The following is a 17,799-nucleotide window of genomic DNA, read 5'->3' on the forward strand; positions in this document are numbered from 1 at the left end:
AATAACTCACGACATGCTGAGAACATCTGGAGGTTGAGGATGGAATGTCTCTCAACTAGCTGGGAAAAGTGAAGCACCTGGGGTCACATCTGTTTGGGGGACACATCTGGCCCAAACTGCATCCACAGTACATGCAAACGCAACGGTGATGTTGTTTGTGTCTTTTTCAGTTACCTTGGTAAAAATACTGCAGTTTCATAAGTCAATGAAACTTTGAAGTTCAAACAATACAGACACGCGTTGCTTATTGACGGGGATACGTTCTAAGAAATGTGTTGTTAGGCGATTTTGTCATTGTGCAAACATCATAGAGTGTACTTATACACACCTAGATGGTATAGCCTCGATCATAGCGTGTACTTATACACACCTAGATGGTATAGCCTCGATCATAGCGTGTACTTATACACACCTAGATGGTATAGCCTCGATCATAGAGTGTACACACACACATCTTCAGAACCGCTTGTCCCATACGGGGTCACGGGGAACCGGAGCCTACCCGGTAACACAGGGCGTAAGGCCAGAAGGGGAGGGGACACACCCAGGACGGGACGCCAGTCCGTCACAAGGCACCCCAAGCGGGACTCAAACCCCAGACCCACCGGAGAGCAGGACTGTGGTCCAACCCACTGCGCCACCGCACTCCCCTCATAGAGTGTACTTATACACAACTAGATGGTATAGCCTCGATCATAGAGTGTACTTGTACAAATCTAGATGATCTAGCCTCCATGTAGTCCAGAGACGCGGTAAACACGGGATTTATGATGCTGCTGCTGGTGTAACACACGTAATACTGTTTTACAGTAAACTTTTTGTATAAGTAGAAAGAGTACACTAAAATAATGATAAAAAGTACAGTATAGTAAATACATAAACCAGTAACATAGGCGTCTATTATCATTATCAAGTATTTGTACTGTATATAATTGTATGTGCTATACTTTTATACGACTGGCAGTGCAGTAGGTTTGTTGACAGCAGCACCACCACGAACATGTGAGTAACACGTTGCGCTACGACAGCGCTTCTCAATAAGAATTTGTCAGCTCCATTAAAATCTTATGGGATCACCGTTGTATATGTGGTCAGTCAAGCACATGAATGTAAAGTGCACCACAGAGGTCACTCCAGTATTAAATATTGAATTAAATACTCACATTTGTAGAGAAATGTCGGTAATTTCCAGAGCATCACAAAAGCGATGGTTTTCTCAGCATTTTTTTTTGTTGCTGTCAAAGGAAGGGGAGGTGGAAAGTGTGTTGGACTCATTTGGAGGTGTGCTCCATGTGAAAACAACACAAACAAATTTAGGTGCAAAAAATATCTGGAGACCTACAGTAACTGTGCTGAACATGCCACACCTGTGCCTGCTCGATGTGAACTCGCCGAGCCCCACGTCCCTCTCTGGGAGACAGGAGTCAGCCGTAATAAGAGGAAGGAAAAGCAAAAAACCAGCAGGGTAGAGAACACACCACATGGCAGAACTTTCTGGATACGTATTTAAGCTCTGAAATATATGCACAATGACAGATATGTATAAGGAGGCAAAAGGAGGCGGGATGTGAAGACAGAGGTGCAGACTCAGACAGTGCGGAAAACATTTGTTCCCTAATTCATTTTAATTTTCAGCTAGACTTTGCAATTGGAGAGACCTCAACACACCCACCCGCCTGCCTGGAAACCCAACCTCATGCTGACTACATCCTCAGGGCTGCTGGGAGAGGCTGCCAGGGCAATCCTGCGCTCCAATCCGCTCACGTTCTCCGCCAGAGCCCCCTCCCTGGGGGGTGGGTGGAAGCGCCTGGACTGCTTTGTTTGAACGGTTTGAACATCCATCAGGCGATCGATGCGGGCAACCGCAGGTGGGGGGGGGGGGAGCCCCGGTGGGTGAAATCTGCTCCCCCACTGGAAAGTGGGAGAGAGAGGCATCCCAGCTCCTCATGATGGGATTTATGGGCCTCTCTCAGTCAAACTCCACTACAGCTGAGCTATAACTCCTGCAGACAACATATTAGGGGAAAAACAACACAGTTGGCCTATTGGTCATCACAGGGGTCACTCTTTCCCACCAGCAATGCATTAATGTCAAAACGGTGATGCACTAATGCTGCCGTGATGCACGGCTCATGCAGTTTATATTCAGCATTTAATGTGGATTTTAAAGGCATACAGCTCAAGGTTGCTGGTTCAACTCTCGGGATGAGCCTGGTGTTCATCCAGAATTGCTCTGTGAATTAGTGTGCGTGTGTGTGTGTGTGAGTGACTCCCCTGTCATGGACTGGCTTCCGGCCTTCCATGCAACAGATGAGGAGTCATTGACATCTAAGAGATACTCCAGTATCATTAGTAAAATATTCACTTCAGATAAAAGAGACATCTGCTGAATACAGTAAAAGAATCACAGTCACACACATTGTCTGAACCGCTTGTCCCATACGGGGTCACGGGGAGCCAGAGCCTAACCCGGCAACACAGGGGGAGGGGACACACCCAGGATGGGACACCAGTCTGTCGTAAGGCACCCCAAGCGGGACTCGAATCCCAGACCCACCGGAAAGCAGGACCCGGTCCAACCCACTGTGCCACCGCGCCCCCTGTAAAAGAATCAAAAGAATAATAATATAGATGCATCATGTGAGCACAGCTATTTTAATTACAGATTTTTTCCTTATTCATACAGTGAATTGCCTGTTTTAATCACATATTCTAGAGCCTGTAGCGTAAAATATGAAAACATACAATAAAATCCATAAAAATAAATATCAAATCCGTGCTCATGTCCGAGAACTTAATTTCGGCAAACTTTGACAGCACTCGCTCTAATTAAGAGATACGTATAAGTGAGATTTCTAGCATTCCCACTGTTACCAGCAGAGCTTTAAAAGTGTGATTTTATGAAAACAAACACTGCCTTTTTCCCACATTTCTCAGTACCTCTATTTCTAATATGTTGCTCCCCACTGAGCTCGGGTGGAATAACCTTGTGAGTTCACCGGCATGTCACAGAAGACAGTGCCGGAGCACTGATGGAATTAGTTCACACCTAAAGCCTGGGAAGCTTCCCCATGCAACTGAAGCTACCTTTTCGGTGCAATCTGACCAGATAAAAAACCCCCAAAGGAGCCCACGGTCATTTAAACACTCGAGAAGTACATCAAGTAAAGTCTCGGTTCCCACACTTTCGATGGCTCTTGGACGGGACTTGGAGACATCCACATCGGTGATGATGCAGGAGAAAAACTTGCATGAGTTAATGATCTAAATGACTGCAGAAATGTGGACTGGAGGGACAGATTATAAAGCACAAGAAAGGGGTGGAACAATTTCTTTAATTACAAAAAGGAAAAAAAAGAATAGAAAATGAAATTGTAATGTGAAAGAGGCCAGTGAATTTGCCCTAAAGCCATGTTCTTTGGAGATCATACATATTTCTCTCTCCTAGTGACAGTTACTGCCTGCCCACTAAAAGCACTCGTGTTTCCACTCGGCTAAAATCTCAGCTCGGGTGAACAAACAAACAAATCCATTGTTTCACTTTAGGTTTTTATTGGTTCCTTCTGCACTGTGAAGTAGGGTTTTGGTTCTTCATTTGCAAAAATTATTCTTCAGGAAGAAAACAGATGTAGGAGCGCTCTGTGAGCCCAGTCTATGGTTGCGGTGATTTGCAATATAAATATCCCTCAGCAAGAGACAGCTGGTTGCATAGCGGTTAGAGCGGCTGCCTTTCAACCCAAAGATCACAGGGTTTGAATCCCAACTTGAGATGTAGTACCCTTGAGCAAGCTACTTACCCTGAATTACTCTGGTAAAATTGCCCAGCTCTATAAATGGTTCAATGATTGTAGGTATTGCAACATTGAAAGTTGCTTTGGAGAAAACATCACCTAAGTGTGGTGGCAAAGTGAGTAGTGCTGTTGTCTCACAGCACCTGGCTGGTGTAAGAGGACAGGGGTTCAATCCGTGCTCAGTCTGTGTGGAGTTTGCATGTTCTCTCTGTGTCTGTGTGGGCTTCCTCTGAGTGCTCTGGTTTCCTCCCAGCCTGAAGACATGCAGTTCAGGTTCCCCCATAGTGTGTGAGTGACAGAGAGAGTGTGTGTGGTTCACTGATGTATGGATGAGTGACCCATTGGAAGTAGTGTATCTAGCAGTGGAAGTCTTAGGGTGCTCTGGTTTCCTCCCACAGTCAAAAGACATGCTGTTCAGATTCACCCACAGTGTGTGAGTGACAGAGAGAGTGTGTTCCACTGATATATGAATGCATGACCGAGTGTAAGTAGTGTATCTTGCAGTGTAAGTCACCGTGGTGAATAAGGTGTGTGGACTTGTAACACTACATAGAGTTCATTGGAAGTTGCTTTGGGCAAAACTGTTTGGTAAATAAATAAATAAATAAATGTTATGGTAGCGTGTAAATGATGATCTGGACTGTACTTCTAGAAATGTCATTGGGAGCCACTAGACTCTATCTTCCACATTCATTAATTAAAAAGGAGTGTTGAAAGCCCAGTGGCCTCTTTCAGGCTTAAGTGTACCCATTCTGGATTTAATCGATTAGTGAACAAAAAAAGGAAAATACGTCTTTGGTAGTAAGATGTTAACATGCAGTTTGAAGGCAGATGAAATTCTGTGCCTTTTAACTGCACACCTGTTAAATACGACCATAGGAAATACAAATTAATATCCGATTTTATGAAAACAACTCTGCTGTGTATTATTGCATAGCTCTTTAAAGAGGAATAGAGAATATATAACCCATGAGTACAGCACTATGAAAAAAAGCTTTTGTTATGGTTTTTAGGTAATATGGTGGATGCAGGAAACTACTTTAGGCAAATCAGTTTAACAAAATGAAAAAGGTCAGTCACTTCAGAAACTGTCCTCCCTTCACTACGGAAGCTGCCCAAGAACTCATAAAGAGCTGTGCACTGGGGAACATTTTGTCTTTCAGTCAGGTTCTGAGTGGGAATTTGTCAGGTTTGCTATTTGGCAGGTGACCCAGGGCTGGTCAGGGCTTCAATCCATAAGGCCACTTCAGTAATATTGAAATGACATGGCACTCAACTGACAGTATTAAAGATTAAACTCTGGTGCTAAAATCCTAATGAATAAATCTGAATATAGCAATTATCAGGCTAAAAGGAGACAGAACTCTCAGACTTTGTAAATGAATTCAGTCTGTGCAAAACACAGACACATTTTGGCTTGATGACTTCTTCATCAGTGTGCGTGCAGCCCACCACGTCAGAAGACAGATGCAGTTTACAGACAACATATTTACTTTAGAAACAGATAAAAGAAGCCCAAGAAATAAGAAATACTGAAAGTAATGATAAAAAAACAAAAAATCTAGTAATTCCTATATTATTATTACAGATTACAGACCTCAGAAAATTACAGCAGATAGTCCGGATGGCTGGAGGAATCACTGGCACACCCCCCCCGACTCTCCAAGAATGTACCTGTCCAGAGAGAGAAAAAGGGCTGGCAAAATCATCCTAGACCCTTCGCACCCAGGTCACTTCCTCTTTGAACTTTTGCCGTCTGGCTGGCGCTACAGGGCACAGAGCACCAGGACAGCCAGGCACAGGAGAAGTTTCTTTCCTCAGGCCATCTACCTCATGAACAGCTAAATGCCCCCTAGGGAGTAAACTGGTGCAATAAACAACACTATTTATATTTATATTTATTTTTCACATCGTATCTGCCATTTACTTTCCCTTACATTGTATATAACATACCTGTACAAACATATAATGTCTAGTGTCTATTTTGTATATTGTGTACTTTATACTCCGTATATTTTTTTTTATCTTTTATTAGCCCACTCTACTTTTGTTATGTGTCTTGTCACTGTCATTTTGTCTGTGCTGTGGAAGTTTCTGTCACCAAGACAAATTCCTTGTATGTGTAAACATACTTGGCAATAAAGTTCATTCATTCATTCATTCATTCATATTCCTGTACAGTCATGCGCAGACCGCATATACGACAGTGGTCCCAAAAGATTGTAATGGACCTGAAAAATTCATACGTAGTGCAACGCGTTACTCGCGTGTTCATGGTGGTGCTGCTGTAAACAAACCTACTGCGCTACCAGTTGTATAAAAGGACAGCGCATACAATTATGTACAGTACATAATATTTGATAATTATAAAAAACACCAATGTTACTGCTTTATGTATTTACTATACTGTACTTTTTATCATTATTTTACAGTGTACTCTTTCTATTCATAGAAAAGTTTACTGACAAAACAGTATGCTGTGTTACAGCAGCAGTAGCGTCATAAATCTTGTGTTTACCACGTCTCTTGACTGCATCGAAGCTATACCATCTAGGTTTATATAAGTACACTATGATTGAGGCTATACCATCTAGGTTTGTACAAGTACACTCTATGATTGAGGCTATACCATCTACATGTGTATAAGGAGAAGCTCAAGGTGACCTTGTAAAGGTGTGGAACACAAAGCGTTAGACCAGCCAAACTTTTTTAGTGTTTATTACTCACTGATGAAATCTAATAGGCACCTTATGCCCTAAAGACATAGAAGACCACTTTAGAAGATGAACCCTGATGAGGACTTTTGATAAAATAATGCGGCCCATGCTACATGAAACCCTCTCTTGAGGAGAAAGATGTGTTCGTTTTATGGAGATAATGCTTGGCATTGCCACCTAAAAAATATGCACTTGTTGCCATGTGACGAAATTTTCTTTTGAATTCCCAAATCAAAAACCTTCATAACGCTGTCTTTGCAAATGGGTTATTGGATTTGCTTTACATCAGAGCAAATTGGCTGTTTGTCTTCTATTTGGTAATTCTGAGAGTGTAAATTGCTGCTCTCCCACTTTGAGAGCATACATTTCCATCTTCTCTTTTATTTCCTACTAAATTATTTTCTCCATAAAAGTATGCTGCAGTAAACTGCACAATACTGTCTTTGAAACCGCCTTAATTGAACGTGTAGAGCCTGCGTTTGTGATGAGGGAAGGGCACAGGGTATCCAAAATTACCTAAATAAATTTGCTGCAATGTCGTTGGCTCCGCTGGGCTAGCCTTTGTGAAAATTCTGTAAAGGTTGAGTGAGGGAAAACAAAAATGCGCAAAACCAACATTATGGTGAGATTTAGACACCTGGGGAGCTTGTCCATTTTTCTTCTCATAGATTTCCCCTTCACTCACATGATCAAATCATGTTTTCAATATAGAGCTAGAGAAGATTGATGGTATATATAGGTATTCTCACTATATATCCATGCCTATGAACCTATACTATAGACAGAAATGTGCTTTCCTCATCTGTAGCATGTTGAGCAAAAGGTCAAGGACAAAGTTGGACATCTCTGATATGTCTCTCCTGTTTAATCTATGCTTCATTGCTCCTTTCAAGGATAGTCACAAGGGTCTTTCCCTTCTCCTCTAGGCACAGCCTAGACATTTTGAGCATAAAGCTTAGGACGAGGAGAAAAACCTTGAAAACACGACCACTTCCATCTTCTACTCTAGGAGGACCTTTGCGGCTCCTTTCGTCCCCTGCTGGTGATCTTCCGGGCCGTCTCTCCCTCCCTGACCTGGTGAGTGAACGCCAGGCCAAAGACCTCGCCTTGGTCCCCGGACGCCGAGCGGATCGACCCTGAATTCCAGCGGAGACGGTTTGTTTGCCCCACTGTCTTCGGAGATTCGAAGGTCAAAGGGAGATGTCCGTGTGAGAAGGAAGAGAGAAGACTGGCTGTTTGTAAACGATGATTACTGGCTCGCCAGAAGCACTGCAGTGATGTTTCCGTTTGCTTTGTCGAGGCTGCTGGGAAGCAGCTGACAGACCAAATTCGCCTTTTTAAAACTTGGCAACAGGCTGTATCGTTTTTTTGTTTTCTTTCGCAGAACAAAGCATTCTGGAGAAAAATGTGGTTCGTGTTATTTTGTGTGAAACTGCCTGCAAATCATGGCTGTGATTGTGTCGATATTTCCAGAAAACTGGACCTCTTGAAGTTTTAACTGTATCTTTAGGCTCCGCTGTGCTTTCACTAGGGGGAGAAGCTTACAGTCTCCCCTCATATTTGTCACGGTGTTTACAAAACAAGCCGTGACAACAAGAGATTTTTTTTAAAAACAATACAAAGCAGAAAGTCCATCATGATATCGTTCTTCGGGACCTTAGAGCCTTCTCACCGGGACGTTCCTTCTTGTCCGAGACCTCCTCGTCCTGCTATAGCAACAGGGCCCTGCTGGATGCATCCTGGTCTCCAGAACCCGGGACAACGCAGGATTTGGAGTCATCCTTCCATTAGGACCAGGTCCCCAGGAGTGTGTAACTTAGAAACACAACAGTGGCTCCAGTGGTTACAAGCAATGCGAAACTCAAGATCTGGAACCAGGTGTAGCCTGCTTCCTAATGCATACCTCTTTATCTGAAAATCCTCCAGCTCAATCAGTCTACCTTTTCCTCAGATCTCTCTTATTCCTTTGCTATTGTTACATTTACATTTATCTGTTACTTTTCACCAAAGCAACTTACACTGTTACAATTATTTACCCATGTATATTGCTGGGTAATTTTTACTGAAGCAATTTAGGGTAAGTGCCTTGCTCAAGGGTACCATGGCTTAAGGGGGGGATTGAACCCGCTACTTCTGGATCCAAAGGCAGTAGCGCTAATCGCTACGCTACCAGCTGTCCCATGTTAGCTTGCACTAAGCTAACGTTGCCTCATCGACTTCCCCAGAAGCAAACCACTTCCTAATGGAGAAATTACCCTACGACATCGGTGGGGGAAATACAGCCGAACATTGACAACGAGGGCAAAAAAGAGTACTGAACGCTTCTAAATCAGTCCTGCAAGGCAGATCCACACATGCTAATTGGCTAAGGTTGTGCAGTGAGGCTCCCTGCAGTCGCCAGGTCCTCTTTTAATCACTTTGCAAAGGGACCGGGAACGTAGGCGACACATCTCACACATGGACTCTGACACAGGAAGTGCAAAAAAAGGGCAAGAAGCGGCCCTTCATTAAGAGTGAAACCTGCATCCCCCCCCCCCCACACCTGCCATGCTAATTAGTTAGAACCATAATTATAAAAATATCCAATACCTCCTTCCTGCCGCACAGCACTAACCACGATGCTCACCTCCCAGATGACTTCCAACCCCTGTGCTGAGCAGAAATCGATTTCATTCACAGCCTGTTTATTACAGTTCACACTCAATTTCCTGGGAGACTTCTTAACATATAAATCGAATATGTTTACAGAAGCATTAAGCAGCTGCTGCTGGACTGTCCACGTGAGTTCTGGAAACCGAGAGCAGCAATCACCACTTGACCAGGATGAGCAAGTCAAAATGAGAATGAATCTGGGTTTAATTAATTGTGGAGCGGAATGACTTGACAGTAATACAGTACAGGCAGTCCCCGGATTACGAACGAGTTCGGTTCCTAAATCTGTCTTTAAGTCGAATTTGCAAGTAAGTCGGAACAGTTAGGTATGGTGTGTGTCCAATGTCAGTTATTCAAATGTTTGTCATCGTATAAAGTATATCGTGTACCTTTCTATGAATAAAAACATTAAAGAAACACTTCCAGATACACTACAACACCTTTAACATAATAGTAATAATAATAATAATAATGACTGTAACTACAGTATTTATAACAGAGAGAGACACAGAAAGAGATAATAGTAATAAATGCAATAATAAATAGAGTATTTATAATAGATAGAGAGAGAGAGAGAAACATTGGGACAGAGCCTTTTATACGCGCCATTATTTTCGCTTTTTCCTTTAAAATTGTTCTGATTGTTGACCGACTGTAGCCGAACGCTGGTCCAACGTTCTTTGGCGTTTCACCTTTTTTCCGTTCGCTTTATTATTTCCACCATAGTTTCAATTGTGATTGTTTTCCTTTTCTTTGATACATCACCATAACTTGTTTTACATTTACGTTTTCATGCCATGGTTACGAGGCTAAAAAAAAAAAATTAAAGCCAAATACAATAACACACGAGACACTGTTAACAGCAACGTGGTCCGACTGAAAAGAAGGAAGTCTTAGTCCTACCTCGGGCTCACGAGCCGACGAACCGCTGTAGACAATGTTTCGATGTCCAGCGCAAAGTAGCGCAGTTTGTTCTTACAAAGCATTGTATGTAACTCAAATTTTTAATATAGTAGGCTTTACGGGGGGTGGTTCGTAAGTACGGGCTGTAAGTAAGTCGGACGTTCGTAACCCGAGGACTGCCTGTACAGAAAAGAAGAAAAGTGAGAACCAAACTAACTAAGGGCATGTTTACGTGACCATTTTTCTTACTCCTTTTGGGAAAAGTGATTGGTTTCATTTCTGGACCATGATGCTGCTTTCCCTCCTTTTTTGGAGTAACTAGTTTCACATGCTACAGTTTATACACATTAAAGCCTATCATACGAGCTTGGATATACTGAGACTAGTCATATCATTGAAATGGTAATGTAGCTCACTTGTTGCTGTGTACTGTACATCAGCAGGAGCCTAGCAGTCAAAACAGTGCATTACGAATAAAGCCTCTTAACGCAGGGGATATTCTGGGAGAAACAAAGTAAACATAAATTTGCTGGGGCCATGATTTCTCTTGGCATTGGAAACCCAAAGACCAGCAACCCCTCGCTGTTCAGTTTATTACTATCTTGTTTCCACAAGGCCTGGATCAAAACAGAACATGGATTTCATCGCAGCAGCCGACACATCGGTGTAATGAATCGGAAATGGAGACGTTCATTCTTGGAACAAGTCATCCCTGGGGGTTCTCAACCCAAATGCCTAGGGGCCCCGTAGTCTGCCCTACCCTATCTATGACTCTTCCTGAGGTAGAGCTGCGATAACAATCACAGCATCTGCCTTTCACAGCAACCTCTGTGTTGAGAACTATCTTCTCAAAGTCAACCTGCTGCAAATCCAGTTTCATTGCTTGTTCCTGGGTTGCCCATTTGGTGCTGTGACAAGCAGCCGGCTGCGTAGTCTTTATTCCTTATTTTCCTCACTCCCAGAGGAAGCTAAAGGGTGGCAGGACAGATGATGTTGTTCAAGACAATCAGCCGCGTTACAGAAGCAGTCCAGCTCTTCTTTATTCCAGAGGAAAGTGCTTATTCTCTAATGAGCTACAGCTGAAGCGACCCATGGTTGTTAGAGTGGGCGTCACTAACACTCTGTCATCCACACGTGAAACATCTGCAGAGCTGTCAGAAAAAAAGAAAATACTCAGCAACATCAGTCGTCCCCCCCGCCCCCCGTATCAGTCCCTGGTGAGGAGTCTTTGTGGCAGGAACAACCAGGCGTTGCAACACATTTTTCTCTACAAAATAAGTGTAGGACAAAAAATTATATTATCGTTCCCCACGAAAAAACCTCTACATCCAAAATTTTTATTAAATCACAGTCTAGCCATTTCAGAACTTGGAAAAAAGAACGCGCTTCTGGGCTGTTGTGAAGCGGTACTGACACGTGTGAGGAAAACAGAGGAGGAAAGGGTGAGATTCTTTCTTTCTTAGTCCTTCCAGGGCCCTTTATGGGACTGTATGGCTCTTCAGGAGAATGAGAGGAAGCTTGTGAGTCTCTCATTAGAGGAACTAAGTACAGTACAACTCCGATTTAACGCGCCCCGATTTACTGCGAATTTGGATGTAACGCGATGGGTCACTGGATCCTTTTTTTACTCTTTCCAGAATGTGAGAAACTACACTGAAATGTTCAAAAGTTGGCAAAGTTCACAAACTTAGCAAGCCGTCTTACAGCGCGAGTGGGTTAGAAAGGTTGAAATGCCTCTTGGTCTTACAGCTCTTTGTCTCGGCGCCTGCCGTCAATTCATTGCTGGCAAATCGCACTTCCCGAACTTTGACGTTAGTTTCAAGTGACTGTTCTAAACTAATATGAAACACAAGAGGAACAAAAAATGGGTCAAATAGGGCGAAAATAGGGACGATTTAGGATGTTTGCTCCGCATTTGGTCAGTTTGAATGCTGATTTTCTTGAACTCCGATTCAGCGCGACCCCCGTTTTTTTTGCCATGACATTTTACGGACCCTAACGATCGCGTTATAACGGGGTTTCACTGTATGTTTGTAGAGACTGCTGACATCACAGAAGCTAAAGGTTCCTGGAGGGTTAACCTACAGGCTTCTTTCTGAATGACTCTCAACTTTATATACTGACCACAAACAGCAGTGAATTTGCTAAATTTCTCAGAATCTGTTCGATGTAATTTGAGAAGCCCCTAACAGGGATTGGACAGTAATGGCCGTTGGATTGGCTGCCTGTGATAACTGGATTATGGCTTCTGCCTTTGTTGATGATGATTTTGCATTGCCCCAAAGAACTGAACTGCTTGTTACACGTTTGCCCCACACAAGCCCACTTCAATACACTACAATACCCAGGAGGGGTGGGGAGCCACTGGTACTTGGACCACTACAGGTTTGTTTGTCTGCCATTTGTTTGGAGAAGAGGTTTTTTGTTTTCTTTTCCTCACTTGCCGTTCGGCTCGCTTCGGAACAGTATATAAGCTAACCGCTATCTTTACGTATTGTCTCTGCGTTTTCTTCTATAATTTCTGTGTCATTGTATGTGCTCAGTTGAGTGCTTGATAAAAATAAACTGAATTCAATGGACTCAGATGCGAATATAAACGTTTTTCAGGCTTTTACTTTTACTTATGATCTGAGCTCTGTGAGGAGATTATGTTATTATAGTTATAGTCAGAAGCTCCAGGGTGGGGATGAGACCCCAAAGACACTCATTATGTGGGTGACGGCTCTTGACAGAGGTCAAACGTGCCGCCCCTGACATGTCAGCGGAGACTGTAGCGTTGAAGTCTAGGCCCCTCGACTGGGGTTTTGGCCTGACGGCACATCGGCATCATTGTCATTCTGCTGCACATAGCAAGGGAAGTGCCGGCTGGACATAGGGGGTGAGGTCTCATCTGACCCCAATTTGTAAAAAACTGTGAGACTTAAAGCTGTCAGTCAAATATGACCATACATCTTCCAAATCACAATACTACTTTTTTCCACTGACTGTGAAGTGAGCAAAAAAAAAAAAAACCACATAGTAGTGCATTTCTTGGAGGATCCTTCATATTCATGTCTTTAACCGAAAAGGCAAAGGCAACATTCTGAAAACCTCAGTGACAGTCTACTTTCTTCTGAATGTTCAGAAGAGGAAAATGTGTGAAACTGAGTCAGTGATTGATCCGTGGGCAGACAGTGAGATCCGGGGGACACCTGCTATTAAGGAAATGAGAGCTAGGTATGCACATGGCTTCTATGGATGCCGGTCAATGAATTATACAACTATCCAATTACAAAATTGGCATGAAACAGCAGATGATAAATGATGGTATAAACATCATTAGCTACTCACAGCAATATCTTTTAACTAATACGATATGATTTATAAGGCTTCAAAAAACAGGACAAGTCATAGATATTGACTTGTGCTAGAAAGCTCTGGAACATAACAGGGCAGCAATTTGACAACATGACATTTCAAAACGGTCCTTAGACTAGTGTAAAAAAAAAGGAGTCTAACTGGACTATTTCCTGTTTTTGCTTATTTTATTACAATAGCAGAAATTAACAAAGAAATTATTAAATTGTAATAAATTTAATCAAAATTAATAAAAATTTTAAGAAAATAAACATTAAATTTAAAATTTATTTTAAAACGGACTAAGTTTTAATTAAATTTTAATTATTATTATTATATAAAAAATTTAAAAATGGAATCCTAATTTCAAAAATATGTGTGGTGACTACAGGGGCATTGTCTTTTATTGAACTGTGCTGAAGTTTGCTTCTCCGAAGGTTGCTTGTCCCTTTACCTACGTACGTGCGCTTACGCGATAAAGGTGTACTTACAAACATCGACTTTACAAAGTTTATTCCTTCGTTCTTCAGTAACTGCAGAAATTCCACGTGACTTATTCTTACTGACGCCACCGGACCGAGAAGGATGAACAGTCATTTTGTTCCCCAATTAAATTCTTCAAACAGGCCTCCTTACCATATGACATGAATGGGATGCTGTGGGCCTTATTCCTGACTCCTCCCACATTTTCACGCCCAGCAGTCACCACTGTGCTCATCTCATGTCCTCAGTGAACTAGTGCACACACCACTGAGATGCGCAGACTGCCACATCCAACCCAGCACACAAGCCACAGGGGAAAGCCTGCTCTTTCCCCAAGAGGATGAATCGCATGATGAATAACCCACCACCACTCTTCCCATATATAATCATTCTACAATTCGCATTCACAATGCTGGCAAAAATAGGAGGAGGGCAGCTTTGGTCATTAATCACAATACAGTATGTATGTTGTTTTGTTTTTCGATACAGTACATATGGTATTAAAATGATAAACAGCTACTTTGTGGCCCTTGTAGGCATTTTTACACTGTCGTCATCTGATAAACGGCTTTACTCTATTTCTTCTCCTATTTCCCGCTTCAGATGGCCCCATACTTCAGCAGGTGGATGCTGGGATAAACTGGCCCATACATCTGTCTTGGCCCCTTATGAACCCCAGAGGAGCCTGGAAACATGAATACATGTGCAGCGGAGACAAAAAAGTAAAAAAAAAAAAATTTTTAGGGTGGGGGGGTGTGTTATCGGACTGCGTTTTATTATTTTATTATGGATCCCATTGCTCACAGCCCCTTTATTCTCTATCTGCTCACGTCTAATTCCTACTTACGCAAATTCTCTTTTTCCCCTCTTCCTAAGTCTCCCCCATCCGGTCCTGGTGGCCCAAAGCAACGGTGAATAATTCATGAGGCAGAAAGGTAGGAGGAGTGGATTGCGGTCACTTTCCCGGCCGCTGGGAATCAGGCCCGGCGTGTCCAAGAGGGAGGCGGAGGGATCATGAATAATACAGACCGCATCTGCAAGGAGTCTCCCGAGCCCCCCACCACAGAGGAAACCCACCCTGCTTCCGCCTGGGGTAGGAAGGGGACTATCCTGCAGCGGATCATCTGACAGGCCCGCAAAGTGGGCTGTGGGCCAGCAGTAGCAGGAGAGAACAGTGTCTATCCCAGGAGATCCCTGTCAGCAACGACACCATCCATCTTCCTCCTCCACCGTGGATCCTCACATCTTCCCATTGTCTCTGCTTGCTCCCCATGTCATCTTAGTATTACGATCATTTTCGACGACTTCTTCATTCATTCTCACGTTTGCATGGGTGGAGATTCTCCCTTATAAGCCCAGCACAGAATTACATTTTGAAGCTCAGATGCCATAATTAGTGCCTACCCACCACAGACATTTTACCTCTATGAAGAATTTTCATCCCAGCTCACTGACAGATGCTGTAAAACACAGTCCTGCTCCATACATAACCCATTTGTGCTGTGGTGCTTACAGCTGGCAAACATTTTTGCGGAAAATCTGGATGAAATTAACAATTTAGCTGGCCCTTTTTTTTTGTGGCTGACCACATCTGGCCCTTTTAGACAGCTCGGCATTTCCTCGAGCATTTTAGGTTAATTACCATGCTCAAGAGTACTACTGTAGTATTATGGAAGTGGAGCTTGACCTAGCAACTTTCAGATTACAAGCCCGTGTCCTTAACTGCTATTATACCTGCTGCACCTACAAGACACCAGCAACTTGCAATCAAATGTCATGTGTACTGACATCCATGTGTATGAGGATAGAGTACAGTTTTTAGTTCTCACGTCTCGTCCCTCCATGCAGTGAATCCCGCCCTAACCATCTCAGGCTAGTGTGAGCTGTGCACCAAAAAGCCTTTTACTGGCGCCCTGGGAATATAAATCGTTCACACTCTCTACGGAGGCTACTGCTAAGGCACGTTACATCTTCAATGTGAAGTTGACTTTGAGCTCATAAAAAGGGCTGGTGTGACGGCTATTGCAATGATTGACAATGTAACTGCGTTTCCAGATCATTTCTACATGATCGTTTAATGGAGTCTAATGGCGATGTCAAAAAAATTATAACGCAAATCTGGTCAAGCTTGTCATGGGACCCAAAGAAGGTGCAGGAATCCGTAACGCGTTTTTGGTGCCGATGAGAAAAAATCGGATGGTAAGTATTATTGTGCTCCATTGATTTGGCCAACGGAAAACGATTAAAAAAAAAAAAAAAACACATGGAAAAAACATACGTGACACAAAACTCCTGTAACATGAAGCTGGACAGAAACCTTTGATGGTTCAGAGGAATCACATTTTTGAAGAGTTCTGATTTGTAATGGCGATTTCTATGTGGAACAGTGTTTCGTACAAACTCTTCTGAGAGCAAAGGCAAAATATTTGAATATTTCACTTTTTCAAACAAACCCTGGAGGTTCCGAGGTGAGGTGAGACCTGCAGACCGTAACTGGCCGACTGTGGACCACGGCTCTGAATTCTGCCAGTCTTCATCACAAACTGTCCTTGGCAAGGTGACCATTTGGCGCTACGAAATCTTCCGCTTCATCTCTTCAAGTATAATCCTTTTTCGTCTTTGTGCATTATTTATTGAACTTTCCCTTTCTAGAACAATCAAGGCGACGAAAAGCTTAAGAATAATAATGCAGTCAGCATTTGGTTATATGAATGATGCTATCATTTTAGTATCATGCAAATAAGACTGTGCCCTTTCACAGAGAGGCAGAAATTAATCTTCGTATTTACACCATTGCTATATAAATAAACCATAAGCTGTTTACTGGATTTTTCTAACAAATACATAATTGTGTGACAGATTTAGGGACAGAAATTTCTAAACTGGTAATACCCCGCATCCTCACTCCAGCCCCAGTATAGCCTTTTGAAAATGTCAGGCACATTTTGTACAGTAACAGCACGTTTTCGGCACAGCTGACTCAGTTGCTCGTTCCGCATCACTGCCGACACATGTCGAAACAGACTTACGAGCACAACCCATGTGCCCGGCGACACCTTTCTTCTGGTAGGAATCATCGGGCCTCGAACCCTCGGCCAAGCCCACGTCCCAGCTGCCCTCGCCGCGTGAAATCGCTTCCCCGCGCTGGGGCCACGAGTGTTTAACTTCATGAGTCACAGGCATGTGAGCTATTCGCTGTTCAGAGGAGGGAAAAATCTATTAAGAGACGGTCTGGATCGTTAAATGTGACGAGGGAATCCAACCAGTGAGCCCAGAACCATCAGAATGGAGCAAATGTTCTGTAAATCACTTTCTTTATGATACCAATTTAGAGTTTTCAAACACATACTTTAAAAGTAATTAATGGCAATGTACTGTGTCCCCCACCGAGAAGAAAGGTTAATGCGGTCTTGATGCCCCATACATTACCTTGTCAAGAAAAAATACTTCCTCGTTAATGAAGGTGTAATTAACTGTAGTAATCGTTGTTGTGTTGTACACGTTGTAATTAGCTGCAGAAATTCCGCAGTGTCACACTCGGTACACCTACACAGAATCTGTCAGCATCTTGCAATTCTGCCCGAAAGCAAGATGCATCTACTATGCAGCGCTACATTGTGGCGCTGCGTTCGGGGTTCGGATGGGGCGAAGAAGAACGGAAAGGCAGCGTTCGTTACGAGCGTCGATTGGAACATCGGCACACGGGGAAATGATGCTCTCGGTCCGAGGACCACTTTTCCTCAAGGACCTTTACCTCAAACCAGACTTCCCAGCGCCCCTCAGGCTTTCTGCCAAACACAGTTACCCCATTATATTCCCCGTGAGTCAACACATACACACAATGTCTACAACCGCTTGTCCCGAGCAGGGTCATGGCGAACCGGAGCCTACCCATCAACACAGGGAGCAAGGCTGGA

General features: G+C 43.2%; 1 long non-coding RNA gene across 1 annotated transcript; it reads left to right on the forward strand.

Annotated features, from left to right (window-relative positions):
• Positions 1–11,290: 11,290 nt before the first annotated feature.
• On the forward strand, positions 11,291–16,447 carry LOC108928004 (uncharacterized). The gene is made up of 3 exons (XR_001965640.2): positions 11,291–11,505; positions 14,486–14,604; positions 14,759–16,447. It is a non-coding gene; the product is annotated as an uncharacterized LOC108928004 (long non-coding RNA).
• The last annotated feature ends 1,352 nt before the right edge of the window (positions 16,448–17,799 follow it).

This window comes from Scleropages formosus, chromosome 7 (assembly GCF_900964775.1).
Source record: "Scleropages formosus chromosome 7, fSclFor1.1, whole genome shotgun sequence".
NCBI classification, from domain to species: domain Eukaryota; kingdom Metazoa; phylum Chordata; class Actinopteri; order Osteoglossiformes; family Osteoglossidae; genus Scleropages; species Scleropages formosus.